Genomic DNA, 16,323 nt, shown 5'->3' on the forward strand with positions numbered 1-16,323 from the left:
AAGCGCCCATCTGCTTCTCCACCCCTCCCCCTCTCCTTCCTCTCTGTCTCTCTCTTCCCCTCCCTCAGCGAGGCTCCATTGGAGCAAAGATGGCCCGGGCGCTGGGATGGCTCCTTGGCCTCTGCCCCAGGTGCTAGAGTGGCTCTGGTCGCAACAGAGCGACCCCTCAGAGGGGCAGAGCATCGCCTCCTGGTGGGCAGAGTGTCGCCCCTGGTGGGCGTGCTGGGTGGATCCTGGTCGGGCGCATGCGGGAGTCTGTCTGACTGTCTTTACCCGTTTCCAGCTTTAGAAAAATACAAAAAAAAAAAAAAAAACCCAGTTATTTTGGTGTTAACAGACACCATTTACTGGCTGTGTTTCATAAGACAATATAGCTAAAGGTTTTAATTGTCATCTAGGATAATGTCAACTGCATTGTTCCTTTAACTCTTCTTATTATCAGCTATACAATTCAGATGAACTAACTTATACAGGGTGTCAGCTATGTCTTAGGGCCCTGTGCTGGACACTTGGCACAATTCATCTCATCTAACTGAGCTTCAGAGTCCTCAGCCCTAATAATATAGAGTGTTGTGAAAAATAGCCGATAATGTACATTTTCTGCTTTCTTTAGGCTCCTTTAAGAATAAGATAGTGTCTGACCTGTGGTGGCACAGTGGATAAAGAGTCAGCCTGGAACACTGAGGTCGTCAGTTTGAATCCTTGGGCTTGCCTGGTCAAGGCACATATGGGAGTTGATGCTTCCTGCTCCTCTTCCCTTCTTTCACTCTCTCTTTCTCTCTCTCTCTTCCCCCTCTCTAAAAATGAATAAATTTTTAAAAAAGAATTAGGATAGGAACCTGACCTATGGCAGTGCTGTGGATAAAGCATCAACCTGGAACCTGAAGTTGCTGGTTTGAAACCCTGGGTTTACTAGGTCAAGGCACATACAAGAAGCAGATGATGATTTCTGCTCCTCCTCCTTACCTCTTTCTCCTCTCTCTAAAATCAATAATTTTTAAAAAAAGAAAAAAAGTAGGATAGAATTGCCCTAGCCAGTTAGCTCAGAGCATCATCCTGAAATGCCAAGTTTGTGGGTTTGATCCTGCTCTGATCAGGGCACATATGGGAAGCAACCAATTAATTCACAACCAAGTGGGACAACAAATAAATACTTCTCTCTCTCTCTTTTCCTCTTTCTCTAAAAAAAGTAATCAATAATAGTAAAAAAAAAAAAAAAAGAATAGGATAGAATTGCTTACAAATAAAGCCTAATGCTTCCTGCTTTTTAAATTCCTTTTTATTTTATTTATTTTATTTTTAATTTTTGTCTAGCTGAGTGTTTTATGAAATGTCACCCAGTCACAAAACCAGTGGAATTTACTAAGGCCATCTCTGTTCTTCTGCTGTGAGCTCCAAAGAAATAAAGCAAATTGCTTCAAAATCTTCCCGGAAGATTTTGGGGGGTAGGAATCAACTTCGTTCTGAGTCTTTGGTTCTACTCAAGAAATCAAATCCCAGCCCTGGCCGGTTGGCTCAGCGGTAGAGCGTCGGCCTAGCGTGCGGAGGACCCGGGTTCGATTCCCGGCCAGGGCACACAGGAGAAGCGCCCATTTGCTTCTCCACCCCTCCGCCGTGCTTTCCCTCTGTGTCTCTCTCTTCCCCTCCCGCAGCCAAGGCTCCATTGGAGCAAAGATGGCCCGGGCGCTGGGGTTGGCTCCTTGGCCTCTGCCCCAGGCGCTAGAGTGGCTCTGGTCGCAACATGGCGACGCCCAGGATGGGCAGAGCATCGCCCCCTGGTGGGCAGAGCTTCGCCCCTGGTGGGCGTGCCGGGTGGATCCCGGTCGGGCGCATGCGGGAGTCTGTCTGACTGTCGCTCCCTGTTTCCAGCTTCAGAAAAATGAAAAAAAAAAAAAAAAAGAAATCAAATCCCGCCTGACTTGTGGTGGTGCAGTGGATAGGGTGCCGACCTGGAATGCTGAGGTCTCCGGTTCAAAACCCTGGGCTTGCCCAGTCAAGGCACATAAGGCACATAAGCAATCAATGAACAGCTAGAGTAAAGCAACTACTTCTCATCCCCATCCTTCCTTTGTAACATCAATAAATAAAATCTTTAAAAAGAAATTACTTTATTTTTTTTTATTTTTTTTTTATTTTTTTATTTTTTTCATTTTTCTGAAGCTGGAAACAGGGAGAGACAGTCAGACAGACTCCCGCATGCGCCCGACCGGGATCCACCTGGCACGCCCACCAGGGGGCGACGCTCTGCCCACCAGGGGGCGATGCTCTGCCCATCCTGGGCGTCGCCATGTTGCGACCCTCCTGGGTGTCGCCATATTGCGACCAGAGCCACTCTAGCGCCTGGGGCAGAGGCCACAGAGCCATCCCCAGCGCCTGGGCCATCTTTTGCTCCAATGGAGCCTCGGCTGCGGGAGGGGAAGAGAGAGACAGAGAGGAAGGCGCGGCGGAGGGGTGGAGATGCAAATGGGCGCTTCTCCTATGTGCCCTGGCCGGGAATCGAACCCGGGTCCTCCGCACGCTAGGCCGACGCTCTACCGCTGAGCCAACCGGCCAGGGCCAAAAGAAATTACTTTAAAAAATAAAAAGAAATCAAATCTGGATAGAGAGTCGGACTTGGATGCGGAAGGCCCAAATTCAAAACCCCAAGGTCGCTGGCTTGAGCTTGGGCTCATCAGCTTGAGCACGGGGTCACTCACTCTTCTCTAGCCCCCCCATCCCCCACCCCGGTCAAGGCACATATGAGAAAGCAATCAATGAACAACTAAGGAGCTGCAATAAAGAATTGATGCTTCTCATTTCTTTCCCTTCCTAGTCTGTCCCTCTCTCTCTCTCTGTCAAAAAATAAAGAAAAATCAAATTTCCACCCTCTCCCAAATTACCATGAGCATTTGGGCTTTAGAAAAAGTAAATATTTTTTTTAATTTTTTTATGTATCAATTTTAGTGAGAGAGAAAGGGACAGAGAGAGTGAGAGAGCAACATCGATCTGTTCCAGTATATGCCCTGACCAGGGATAGAAACAGCAACCTCTTTGCTTCAGGATGATGCTCTAAAATTGAGCCATCCGGCCAGGGCTAGAAAAAGTAAATCTTGACAAGCATCATCACCAGCTAATATCACTATAATAACAGAACTGCTTAGAGACCAGAGGGAATGTCATTACTTACTCCATTACTCACTCATACTGATATTTAGGAATGTCAGGTGGGACCAGATTTTGCTTTATAGAGCTGTGCCTATGCACATTCAGATTTAAGATGAATTAATCAGGCAAGCAGCTCCAGAGGCTTGTGGGATGCAAGGGACATAAGAAGCAGAGAAAAAGACACTGTCAGGGATCCTCCCTGATGTTCTGCACAGGGCAAGCTCTTTACTAGCCTGGCCTGGCCAGTTTGGAGGCCATGACCAGAGAGCACATAGATCTGAATCATGGGAGTAACTGAGGAGTCGGAAATTAAATGTAAATGGCAGATGAAAGAATGGATGGGCTTTCATTTAATATTAAAAGGACAAAGGCTAATGAATGTCTTCAAGCTCATGGAAGGTGATCACCACTATGTTCCAGACAAACTCCAGCTGAGTGAATTCAGGTTTGATTCAAGTGGAAACTTTTTGACACAAAGCTAAGTACTAGAATGTGTTTCCAAGGTTGTAGAATCTCTTTCAGTTGGGATGATTTAAATACACATTTGTCTGACGCTCTATATATAAACTCAGTTACCCTATTAACAGTATAGCAACAAATACCCTGTTTATCCAATAAACAGGTGTGTCTTAGGACTTGAGCAGGTTTAAATTTACCAAGTCGATCCTGGATAAATATAAGATCTGTGCATTTTACAGAATAGAAACTGGACTCCAACGGGCCAGAAGGAGAATGCAGGAAGGGACCCTTGCTCATCTCACATGGCCCCTGAGCACTGTCTCTCAACCTGTCCTTGGGACCCTCCAGCAGCTGAAGGCAAAGCTATGTGGCCTAAGTCCCAGGGGAATGTTGGCAATGTGGGCTTGGCAAATGAGGAATGTTGGGAATGAGTCCACAGTCCAGAGTTCAGATCTCACAGTTCAGCTTCGCCTCAAGGATGAGGGGCTCTCCGCTTTAGGAGTGGTGACTCCTACTTCTGAATTATATCACTTTTCTGAGCCCATGTGTCTTATTTTAGTTAGAAAGACTTCATCCAGTCTGGCTCAGGCTGCAGAAAACTAAATATGCTATTAAAACACTCCCTAAACTTAGGTTCCAATAAGATTACACAGGCAGTTGTCTTTATTATAAAACAATTCTTCCTAATGTTTAGCAAGTCACCACATTGCCATGGTCCTCAAAACTAATTTTTGCTCTGGCCAGTTGGCTCAGTGGTAGAGCATTGACCTGGTGTGCAGGAGTCCTGGGTTTGATTCCCGGCCAGGGCACACAAGAGAAGCGCCCATCTGCTTCTCCACCCCTCCCCCTCTCCTTCCTCTCTGTCTTTCTCTTCCCCTCCCTCAGCCAAGGCTCCATTGGAGCAAAGCTGGCCCGGGTGCTGAGGACGGCTCCATGGCCTCTGCCTCAGGTGCTAGAATGGCTCTGGTTGCAACAGAGCAACGCCCCAGATGGGCGGAGCATCGCCCCTTGGTGGGCATGCCAGGTGGATCCCGGTCGGGTGCATGCGGGAGTCTGTCTGACTGCCTCCCTGTTTCCAGCTTCGGAAAAATGAAAAAAAAAAAAAAAAGGCAAAACAAACGAACAAACGAAAAAAACAACTAATTTTCTTCAGAAGTAATAATGACCATTTCTGAAAGGATGCTCAGGAAACTCAGATATTAGTTGCCTCCAAAAAGGGGAACTAGGAGGTAGAAGGGGACTCTGATTTTCACTGTATACCTCCTGGTTTCTTTTAAATAATCTATGCATGTGTATTACCTATTCCAAAATAAATTGAATAATTTTCAAAGCATAAGGTTTATAAAACTCTGGTGAAATTTAACTTAGTTCTTTTTCGTCCAAATTAGGCTTTTTTCCCCTTCTTATTCAGTTCTCCACTAATAATCACAATGACCGCATCTGCCTTTTACTGACCAATTTACTATGTACTAGGTACTGTGCTCGGCATCTTCTATTCATTAGCTCATTTAACAAGCCAGTGAAAGGGTTCTTCTGTTATCCAGATTGTACAGATGAGGACATTGAGGCTTAGAGTTAGGTCCCATATAGCCAGTAAGCATCAAATCTGGAATTGAAATGTGGGCTTATCTGACCAAGCCCCTCTTGGAACCCCCGCAGCCTGCTGCCTTGGTAGCTGCAGGAACACGAAAGCATTAACTGCATCAGACATATTAGGGACTTTCTCAAAAATTCCTTTGTCAGCCAAACCCTTGAAAGACACAAAAGTGATGAAATACAATTGATGCACATTCTTTGCTTGAGAGCAAAGCTGGGCTTTCAGTGCATCTGCCTTCTCACTCTGGGGGCACAGATTACTCTGCAGAATGACTAGCTAGGTGGCTCATCAAAGCATGAGGCCTCTGGTCCCCGCAACCAAATCCTGAGCAACTACCTTCTCAGTGGGACACATGTTGAGCAGCATTCACATGGAAAAGGGGACACTTCTGGTTTGAGTCAGAAGATATCACCAATACATCCACCAGCCCAATTCCTGGCTTAAGGGGGAAGCTCTCCAGCTCAGAGCAAAGCTGTGGGAATCTTAGAGGCCCCCCGAAGGGACAAGCCCCTGCATTATTGGTTGTTTCTATGGAGACAGGAAGAAAGGAAAGGATTACAATGAAAAACTAAGCAACCAGCAATTCAAGACAAAGCTGCAGAAGACCAGGTGGAACAGCTGATAATATAGCAGACACTCTCATAAAGCCCTTGTCACCCAAAGATAGGAAAGGGGTTTTATAAACAGCTGTCAATTATTCCAACTTTTTGGCGTGAGAATCACAGCAGGGATCTGATAATTGTCCTTAAATAAAATTGCCTTCCTTAGTGTAGCTTATTCACATAGTTAGGGGAGGAAGATTGATAGTATATTTTATATATTTTGCAGTTCAAAAGCATCCCCACACCTATATAAAGCATCTTCACATACATGGTCTCATTTTTCAATCGAGGGTCCTCATCTCCTCCAGTCCTGGTTTCCAACAACCTCTCTCCGTATCACACCTACCACCCCAACAAGCAACCAAGTCAGGTGAGCTGCCTTTGAATAGCAGGTTCTGAGAAGCAGCAGCAAGCAAGATTCGAGGTCTGCAAGTTCTGTCCAAGGTCGAGTATTTTTGGACAGATCCTTGATTTTAAACCACAAGTGTCATGTTCAGTGTTGGCACTAGAACAATATTTAATAGCGATTTTGCCTAACTTCCTTTTCAAAGTGTGCATTTGTGACACTCTTGAAATTAACCACTGACTAGCTAGCATAAGCAGCCATAAGCAAACACGTGGCTGAGAAGCACAGAAGACAGAGATAGCTGGAGCCACGGGACACTGTTCCTTCCGAGCACTCACCCATCTTTGCCCACAGATTCCAACAGGATGCCCACCTCTAGCCCTTACAGAGGACTGACTGCCGTAATTCCAACAACACGACTCTGGGAGTCTGAGTCCCAGTTAGTAGGTAAGAATTCTAGAAAAGATCAAAGCTAAAGATGGGCTTTGGCTAATGGAGACTTTCTACGAGAAAGCAAACCTTCTCATAGGGCAGTTTGGTTTTCTTTTTGATTTTTGGCTTTTTTTCATTTTTTCAGAATTGTCTTTTCCAAAAATATTGCAGATAAGTTATAGCAAACAGCACAGCAACCATCAAGGAAAACTGGCACTCTGGGCTTCTTTTTAATCATAGCAGCTGTGTGGAAACAGCTGCAGCTTCGGGCCCCGGGGCAGTATTTTAAATTTATTTAAAATTTTCATTATTTCCTTCAAAAGAAAAAGTAAGTTGAATTTAAATTCTCATTAATGAGCCTGACCTGTGGTGGCGCAGTGGATAAAGCGTCGACCTGGAAATGCTGAGGTCGCTGGTTCGAAACCCTGGGCTTGCCTGGTCAAGGCACATATGGGAGTTGATGCTTCCAGCTCCTCCCCCCCCCTTCTCTCTCTCTGTCTCTCCTCTCTCTCCCTCTCCTCTCTAAAATAAATAAATAAATAAATAAATTCTCCTTAATGAAAAAAAGTAAATACTAAAATAATAAGCTTTTGTTAGGTAGAGTCAAGCCTTGGAGGACCATCAAGTATTATAATATCTAAAATTTTTCATCTTTCAAGAATGGGAATATTGTCCTCCTTGAGAATGTATTTCATAGAGGAAATTCAAAGGTTTACTTTTTAGGAAAACAATTTTTCTTCCTAGGTGGCCAGTTACGCATCACTCTTTTTTTTTTTTTTTACAGAGACAGAGAGAGAGTCAGAGAGAGGGATAGATAGGGACAGACAGACAGGAACGAAAAGAGATGAGAAGCATCAATCATCAGTTTTTCGTTGCGACACCTTAGTTGTTCATTGATTGCTTTCTCATATGTGCCTTGACCACGGGCCTTCAGCAGACCAAGTAACTCCTTGCTCGAGCCAGCAACCTTGTGTCCAAGCTGGTGAGCTTTTTTTTTTTTTAATTTTTTTATTTTTCTGAAGCTGGAAACGGGGAGGCAGCCAGACAGAGTCCCACATGCGCCTGACCGGGATCCACCCGGCACGCCCACCAGGGGGCGATGCTCTGCCCATCTGGGGCATCGCTCTGTTGCAACCACAGATATTCTAGTGCCTGAGGCAGAGGCCACAGAGCCATCCTCAGCGCCCAGGCCAACTTTGCTCCAAAGGAGTCTCGGCTGTGGGAGGGGAAGAGAGAGACAGAGAGGAAAGAGAGGGGGAGGGTGGAGAAGCAGATGGGTGCCTCTCCTGTGTGCCCTGGCCGCAAGCTGGTGAGCTTTACTCAAACCAGATGAGCCCGTGCTCAAGCTGGCGACCTCAGGGTCTCAAACCTGGATCCTCTGCATCCTAGTCCGACGCTCTATCCACTGCACCACCGCCTGGTCAGGCCGCATCACTCTTAACTAATAAATTATGAACTATATATATCAAACAACTGGTATTACAAGGCTGAATAGAAAAGTCTGTTGTGTATTTTCTCTTGTTTAAAGTCTTTTTCTCCTTTTATTCTCATGAGGTAAATTTGGTCTTAATCACTTTTCAGTTTTAAAGTTTGTGGCCTATGGGTTGACAGCTCTGGCCAACTTGTTCCTCTGTGACCCTGGAATAGCCTGGCCAAGGATAAAGAAAACAAAGCTACATACTGTACCTTCAAGTTAAGCTTAGGTTTTCCTTTCTAGTCTAGAAGTTGGAAGGGCACATTTGAATCGGCTGGGATCCTGGTAGGGGGGTGTGTGTGCACCAGGCATTGGCTCCCTACAAGACTCGCCCTTTGCAAGACGTGCCCCCTCCTTCACACCTGCAGTGGAGAGGCGACTCACACTCTCCTGCTGAGGGAAGGGTGTGATGAATGATAAGCATAGGGCTTATTTTTAGCTTCAACCCACGGCCCACTTATTGTGTGATCCCAAGCAAAACCACTTAGCCTGGTCATCCCACATTTTTGCCTTTTGTAATATGAATACGATGATGTTGATTCTGCAGCCATTTCCCAGGGAGGTCCTGGGCAGAACAGAGGTCATGGGTGAAAAGCTCTATGAGGACCCAAAGGAAAGGTGGTGAGTGAATTCAAGGGTTTATTAGGAGAACAGCAAACAGATCTGAACTTCAGTCCAATAAAGACATTCAAGGAATACAAAAGTTCATTTGGTTCTGAACAACAAGCTAACCACACCCATGATAAAATCAAAACAAAACCAAGGCAACAACCTGTGTGCGTTGGCCTTTACACCCAAGAGGAACTGCTCCACCGCAGGGCTGTCTCCTCCAGAGCACCACAGAGTACTGCCCAGGGAGAGCACTGTGTTTGTTAGCTGATATTGATTGCACAGTCTTTACGGTGCCAACAGGGTAAGTCTCAGGTACTCTCTTCTGACAAGTCCCAAAGCAACCCCCCCTTCAAACCCTTCTCTTCTGTCCTTTTTTTTTTTTTCCAGTGACAGAGAGAGAGTCAGAGAGAGGGATAGATAGGGACAGACAGACAGGAACGGAGAGAGATGAGAAGCATCAATCATCAGTTTTTCGTTGCGACACCTTAGTTGTTCATTGATTGCTTTCTCATATGTGCCTTGACCGTGGGGCTACAGCAGACTGAGTAACCCCTTCCTCAAGCCAGCGACCTTGGGTCCAAGTTGGTGAGCTTTGCTCAAACCAGATGAGCCCGTGCTCAAGCTGGCAACCTCGGGATCTTGAACCTGGGTCCTCCGCATCCCAGTCTGACGCTCCATCCACGGCGCCACTGCCTGGTCAGGCCCTTCTGTCCCTTCTTTGAGGCTTGTTGGTCTTGTGGATTCCATAGCTGACATCCTGGAAGCTGTGACAAGCTCCCCGAGAGAAAGACCCATCCCTGTGAGTGGGTGCAGCATCTGTCCTAAGGTGCTGTAAGCATGAGCTAAGGGTTTGAGGAAAGTACTTATGAGACCTCCATGACACTTGATCCCTAAAATGACCAATTTTTTGAATAGAAATACTTTATTCCCAGGTATTGACAGCACCTCCAGACACTAACTAGTCACCTCACAAATTTTTGCCCTTAATCAGAAAGGGCCACAGATGCGAAGGTGCAGGTGAACTGATATAAACTCATTACTTTTCTTAGAAAAGAAACTGGCATTGCCCTAGCCTGTAGTTGCACAGTGCATAAAGCAGTGACTTGGAATGCTGAGATCGTTGGTTCGAAACCTTGGGCTTGCCTGGTCAAGGCCTATGTCAGAAGCAACTATTACCAGTTGATGCTTCTTTCTCCTCCCCTCCCTTTCTCCCCCCCTCTCAAATCAATAAATAGAATCTTTTAAAAAGTAAAATAAAAAGAAAAACTATAACAAAAAAAAGAGGAAAAAGAAAAGGAACCTTGTGGAGGAAAGATATATGTGACTGACAACAGTTTTTCCTCTGGGGGCACTTTCCGTCATTATGGTTGAGGGGTAACCCCTCTCCTCTTCCATTTTAGGTCACATGATCAAACTTTCAGGTCATGCAGGTGCCAGCTGTGCTAAAAATCTCAAGATGATATAAAATCAAACTGATCATTTGGTTCACAGCAGTCTGTCACTCCAGGGAGCTGTAGAGTGATGTATTTAAGGATCTGCTGTCTCTATTGACATGACCAAGCACTTTCAAGTACCTACCCAAGACAAACAAAATCACGTGTTCACACAAAATCACACACAAATGTTCTTAGCAGCATTATTCATAATAGCCAAAGAGTGGAAACATCCAAATGTCCATCAACTGATGAATGGACAAACAAAATGTGGTCTGTCTATATCATAGAATATTACTGAGTGCTTAGAAGGAATGAAATATTGATACATGTTACAACATAGATGAATCTTGAAAATATTGTGCTGAGTAAAATAAGCAAGTCACAAAAGATCACATATTATCTGATTACATTTATGTGAAATGCCCAGAATAAATAAATTCATAAAGATAGAAAGTAGACTAGTGGCCCACTGATGCTGGGGGAGGAGGTTGGGGACAAATGGACGCAATTGCTAGGGAGTGTAGGGCTCTTTATTGGGGTGCTAAAGATGTTCTATAATTGGTTGTGGTGATAGTTGCAAAATTCTGTGAATATACTAAAAGCCAGTGAATAATGCACTTTAAATAGATGAATTGTATGACATGTAAATTATATCTTAGTATAACCATTAGAAAAAAACCCAAACAAACAAAAAACAAAAACAAAAAAACTGGTCTCTGGAGCCAGACTTCCTGGTTTGAATCTGCACTTCCATGGTTTAGTTGTGTGACCTGGTGTGAAGTTACTTGGACCTTCTGGGTTCTATTTCTCATCTTTGAAATGGGAATGGTAATATTTCTATCCTTACAGGGTTATTATGGATTATTATGTAAAACACTTGGAACAGTGCACAGTATATGGTAAATCCAAATAAGAATGAATTATTACTGATATTATTACCAGTCATGTGTCTTCCAGGACATTCCCTAGTTGGGTTTCAGGAAGCTGAGTCAGAAGGATGCTTAGAAAGCATGAATTCAGCCTGACCAGGCGGTGGCGCAGTGGATAGAGTGTCGGACTGGGATGTGGAAGACCCAGGTTCGAGACCCTGTGGTCGCCAGCTTGAGCGTGGGCTCATCTGGTTTGAGCAAAAGCTCACCAGCTTGGACCCAAGGTTGCTTGCTCGAGCAAGGGGTTACTCAGTCTGCTGAAGGCCCATGGTCAAGGCACATATGAGAGAGCAATCAATGAACAACTAAGGTGTCACAACAAAAAACTAATGATTGATGCTTCTCATCTCTCTCCGTTCCTGTCTGTCTGTCCCTGTCTATCTGACTCTCTGTCTCTGTAAAAAAAAAAAAAAAAAAAAAAAAGAAGAAGAAGAAGAAAGAAAGCATGAATCCAGAGGTGGGTGGATATTCTTGTCTGGTATTTTATCAGACCTTGGAAAGCCCTCTATTCACTCATTTATCAAAATCATCTGTATCTGTGCCCAGCACTGTTCTAAGTGCTGGGAAGACAACAGTGACCAAAATAGATACAACTTCCTGTTCAAATGCAGTTAATATCCTAGTGGGGAAAAATGAAGAAATAAACAAGACAATATAGCAGCTAGAGATCAATGCTTTGAAAAAAAAATCCGGCATGATGGTGACTGGGGGAATGATGGGTTAGGGCTCAGAGAGACCTCTTAGAGGAGGGCACACTCTGTGAAAACCTCTTGGGGAGGGGCATCCTGGCTGTGGGAATGGCTAGTGCAAAGGTCCTGAGGCAGGAACATACTAGATGTATTGTAGAAAAAGAAAGAAGACCAGCGTGGCTGGAACATGATGAGCAGCAAGGGGTGCAGTGGTAGGAAATAAAGTGAGAAATATAAATAGGGATCAGATTATGTAGGGTCTTGTAGGCCATCTGTGACAACCAGCCATCCAGGTGGTTTCCAATGATCCCTGCCTCATGAAATTAAATTCTTTTTTTTTTTCTTTTTTTTTTTTTTGTGGCAGAGACAGAGAGAGTTAGAGAGAGGGACAGACAGACAAGAAGGGGGAGAGAGATGAGAAACATCAATTCTTTGTTGCGACACCTTAGTTGTTCATTGATTGCTTTCTCATGTGTGCCTTGACCGTGGGGCTACAGCAGACCGAGTAACCCCTTGCTCAAGCCAGTGACCTTGGGTCCAAGCTGGTGAGCTTTGCTCAAACCAGATGAGCCCGCGCTCAAGCTGGCGACCTTGGGGTCTCGAACCTGGGTCCTCCACTTCCCAGTTCGACGCTCTATCCACTGCACCACCACCTGGTCAGGCTGAAATTAAATTCTTTTTTTTTTAAATTTTTTTAATATTATCTTTATTGATTTTTTAGAGAGAAGAGAGAGTGAGTGAGTGAGAGAGAGAGAAAGAGAGAGAGAAAGGGGGAGAGGAGCAGGAAGCATCAACTCCCATATGTGTCTTGACCAGACAAGTGCAGGGTTTTGAACCAGCGACCTCAGCATTCTAGGTCAATGCTTTATCCACTGCGCCACCACAGGTCAGACTGAAATTAAATTCTTGTGTGGTCCCCTCCCATACTGAATAGGGCTGTCTGTGTAACCAATAGGATATTGTAGAAATGATGGAGTGTGACTTCAAGGATAGATCACAAAAGACACTGGGGCTTTCATCTTCTTCTCCCTTGAATGATTTGCATTGGGGGAAGCTGGCAGCCATGTTCTGAGATTATTCAAACAGCCCTATGGAGAGTCCATGTGATGAGGAACTGAGGCCTCCTGCCAACAAGTGTTACCACCTTACCAGGCATGGGAGTCGGTCACCTTGTGTCCTGTAGCTGCCCTCACACCATCAGCTAACTGACTAATACCTTGACTGCAAGACTGCAACCTCATGACAGATCCCAGAGTCAGTCATCCAGCCAAGCTGCTTCCAGATTCCCAAGCCACAGAAACTGTCTGAGATGATAGGTATTTATTGCTTAAAAAAAAAAAATTGGGAGCAATTTGTTATATAGCAATAAATATTTAATACACTACAGTAAGGACTTGAGATTTTAGTTAAGTATCAGGGGAAGCCATTCGAGGAGTTTAAGCAGAGGAGTGACCTGATCTGACTTATGTTATGAATAGAGCCATCTGACTGCTGTGCAGAGACTAGACACCGGGGAGCTGGAGAAGAAGCAGGAGTCTAGTTAGGAGCTATCACAGTAGTATAGCAGGTGTTGATAGTGGCCTGGACTGGGGTGGTAGAGTTGGAAATGAGAGTAGACAGATTAGAGGTGTAATTCAGAGTAAGAGCCTATAGAACTTATTGATAACTGAATGTGAAAAGTGAGGAAGGAAAGGAATCAAACATGACAGGTTTTGGCTGCAAAGGGGAGAATTGGAAGAAGGAAGCTCTCAGAAGGAAGAAGCCACGAGATTAGTTTTGGATATAGGGGGTCCTCAGGTTACAACAACAGTCTTGACATACAATGTCTCAAGTTTATGACTCTCACTCCCATAAAAAGTTTAAAAAAAAAGACTGACTAGTCGGTGGCGCAGTGGATAGAGCGTCAGACTAGGATGCGGAGGACCCAGGTTTGAGACCCCGAGGTCTCCAGCTTAAGTGCGGGCTCATCTGGTTTGAGCAAAGCTCACCAGCTTGGATCCAAGGTCGCTGGCTCGAGCAAGGGGTTACTCGGTCTGCTGAAGGCCCGTGGTCAAGGCACATATGAGAAAGCAATCAATGAACAACTAAGGTGTCGCAACAAAAAACTAATGATTGATGCTTCTCATCTCTCTGTTCCTGTCTGTCCCTGTCTATCCCTCTCTCTGACTCACTCTCTGTCCCTGTTAAAAAAAAAAAAAAAAAAAAAAAAAAAAATTAGAGACATGAATGTTTTGGCTTATGCCATTAGCATCGTACTTACAGACTGTGTGGGCAAGCTAGTTCCAGACTAGCCTGGAACAATTATTTAAGGTAGAGAGGCCTACAACAGATCCTGTACTCTCTACATCAGCTGCTTCTCAAGATGAAACACTTGTAGTACAGGCAGAATCATCTCCAGCATCTGCTGCATGCTCCTTAGGCAATCCTGATTCACCTGACCCCATATCTCCAGCACCTTCTGCAGGTTCTCCTGCCTCTCCAGCTTCCTCTTCTCAATAGGCCACTCTCTCCCATCTTGCAATGCCCCTTCCAGGGTGCAAGCCAACCACAGGAATAAAGGTAAGGAACTTTTTTTTTTTTTTTTTTTTAAAGATTTTTTATTTATTCATTATAGAGAGGGGAGAGAGAGAGAGAGAAAGAGAGAGAGAGAAAGGGGGAGGAGCAGGAAGCATCAACTCCCATATGTGCCTTGACCAGGCAAGCCCAGGGTTTTGAACCGGCAACCTCAGCATTTCCAGGTTGACGCTTTATCCACTGCGCCACCACAGGTCAGGCGGTAAGGAACTTTTTTAATGCTCATTTTCTGTCTTTTTTTCTGTTACTACAGTACAGTGTAGAGTACAGTATACAGTGATACCTTGACACACGAGTTTAATTTGTTTCATGGCTGAGCTCATGACTCAATTTGCTTGTGTGTCAAATAGAATTTTCCCATTTAAATTAATGGGAATGCAATTAATCCATCTGGCCCCCAAAAACCACACGAATTTTTTGTTTTATATGCTTTTAAATAAGAAAATGTACTTTATAAATAACAAATATATATATGTATATATATATAAAGAGAGAATGTAAAGAAATAAACTGGTTTATGAAATGTTATTTACCTTCAAGATCAGGTGAAGATGCTGGTGGAGGGGGAGAATACAGTAGCATAACAATGGCCCTTCCCAAGCAGGAAGGTAATTAGCAATTTCACAGACAGCTTACCGGCACCATTTTTTTTTTTTTTTGTATTTTTTCTGAAGCTGGAAACAGGGAGAGACAGTCAGTCAGACAGACTTCCGCATGCGCCCGACCGGGATCCACCCGGCACGCCCACCAGGGGCGAAGCTCTGCCCACCAGGGGGCGATGCACTGCCCCTCCGGGGCATCACTCTGCCGCGACCAGAGCCACTCTAGCTCCTGGGGCAGAGGCCAAGGAGCCATCCCCAGCGCCCGGGCCATCTTTGCTCCAATGGAGCCTTGGCTGCAGGAGGGGAAGAGAGACACAGAGAGGAAGGAGAGGGGGAGGGGTGGAGAAGCAGATGGGCGCCTCTCCTGTGTGCCCTGGCCGGGAATCGAACCCGGGACTTCTGCACGCCAGGCTGACGCTCTACTACTGAGCCAACTGGCCAGGGCACCGGCACCATTTTTAACAATAAAAGTAAGCAAACTAAAAACCGACAAATTTTACAAACTCATTTGCACAACATTCCACCCCTTTTGCTCACTTTGCAATTCACACCACAGGCATTCCTGTGCAAGGAATTAGGCACATCACACAAACAAATTACAGCAACAGCATAAGGCATACAATTTCAACCAGACCTGCTTCCCCCCTCCGTCAGGGTCTCTCATATTGTCCAAAAGCCACATATCCATCCAACAGGGAAGCTGGTGCCCCCTCTGGTTGCATTCTAAGAGTCAGTCCATGCACATGGTGCCTCAGGCCTCCCCCCTCATCCCTGCCGTCCTGGCAGCTCTTAAGACGCTGCCCCAAGGGGGAGCACATGGCAATGGTGACAAACATTTCCACCTCTGCTCCAGAGAGCATGCTGCCATCCACCCCTATGTCCCACAATTGTAGCAAACCTACCAGAGGCTTAGTAGGTACTCTTTGCTGCTGGGCTTTTACCTTCTGGAGTCTTCAGACAGCAACTTCAGCCCCAGTCTCCTCATACTCAGAAGAGGAGCTGGAAACACCTGCTCCTGCTGACTTAAAGCCACTCCGCCAGCATGGCTCCAGCTTAGGCTTCTGTGGCTGCAGGCTCTCCATAACTTCCAGGCAAACTGCAACTCACAAACCTGTAATTCCTTCTCCAGAGACTGCTCCATTTCCAGGTGCAGCTTGCAAACCCGGTGGGCCTCCTTCTCCAGCGTTTGCTCCAGTTCCAGGATCTGCATCTCTTTCCCTAATGGCCATTCCAACTCCTTCCACTCCTCTGTTTGCAGGTTTTGGGGAGCCTCTTGCACAGAGCTCTCGGTTTCCTCTCTCAGGGCTATAAAAATCAGCCAGCTCACGGTCCCCAAAAGGTCAGCCATGGGGAACAACAACCAGTCTCTACCTTACCCCTCAAGGGTGGTGGCAGCTCCATACTGATGTGATTCGAATCCTGCCACA

General features: G+C 45.4%; 1 non-coding gene across 1 annotated transcript; it reads right to left on the minus strand.

Annotated features, from left to right (window-relative positions):
• Window positions 1-6,725: 6,725 nt before the first annotated feature.
• LOC136309791 (small nucleolar RNA SNORA16B/SNORA16A family) lies at window positions 6,726-6,856 on the minus strand. Its single transcript, XR_010726432.1, has one exon. It is a non-coding gene; the product is annotated as a small nucleolar RNA SNORA16B/SNORA16A family (small nucleolar RNA).
• Between the last annotated feature and the right edge of the window lie 9,467 nt (window positions 6,857-16,323).

The sequence above is a fragment of the Saccopteryx bilineata genome, chromosome 6 (assembly GCF_036850765.1).
Source record: "Saccopteryx bilineata isolate mSacBil1 chromosome 6, mSacBil1_pri_phased_curated, whole genome shotgun sequence".
NCBI lineage: Eukaryota > Metazoa > Chordata > Mammalia > Chiroptera > Emballonuridae > Saccopteryx > Saccopteryx bilineata.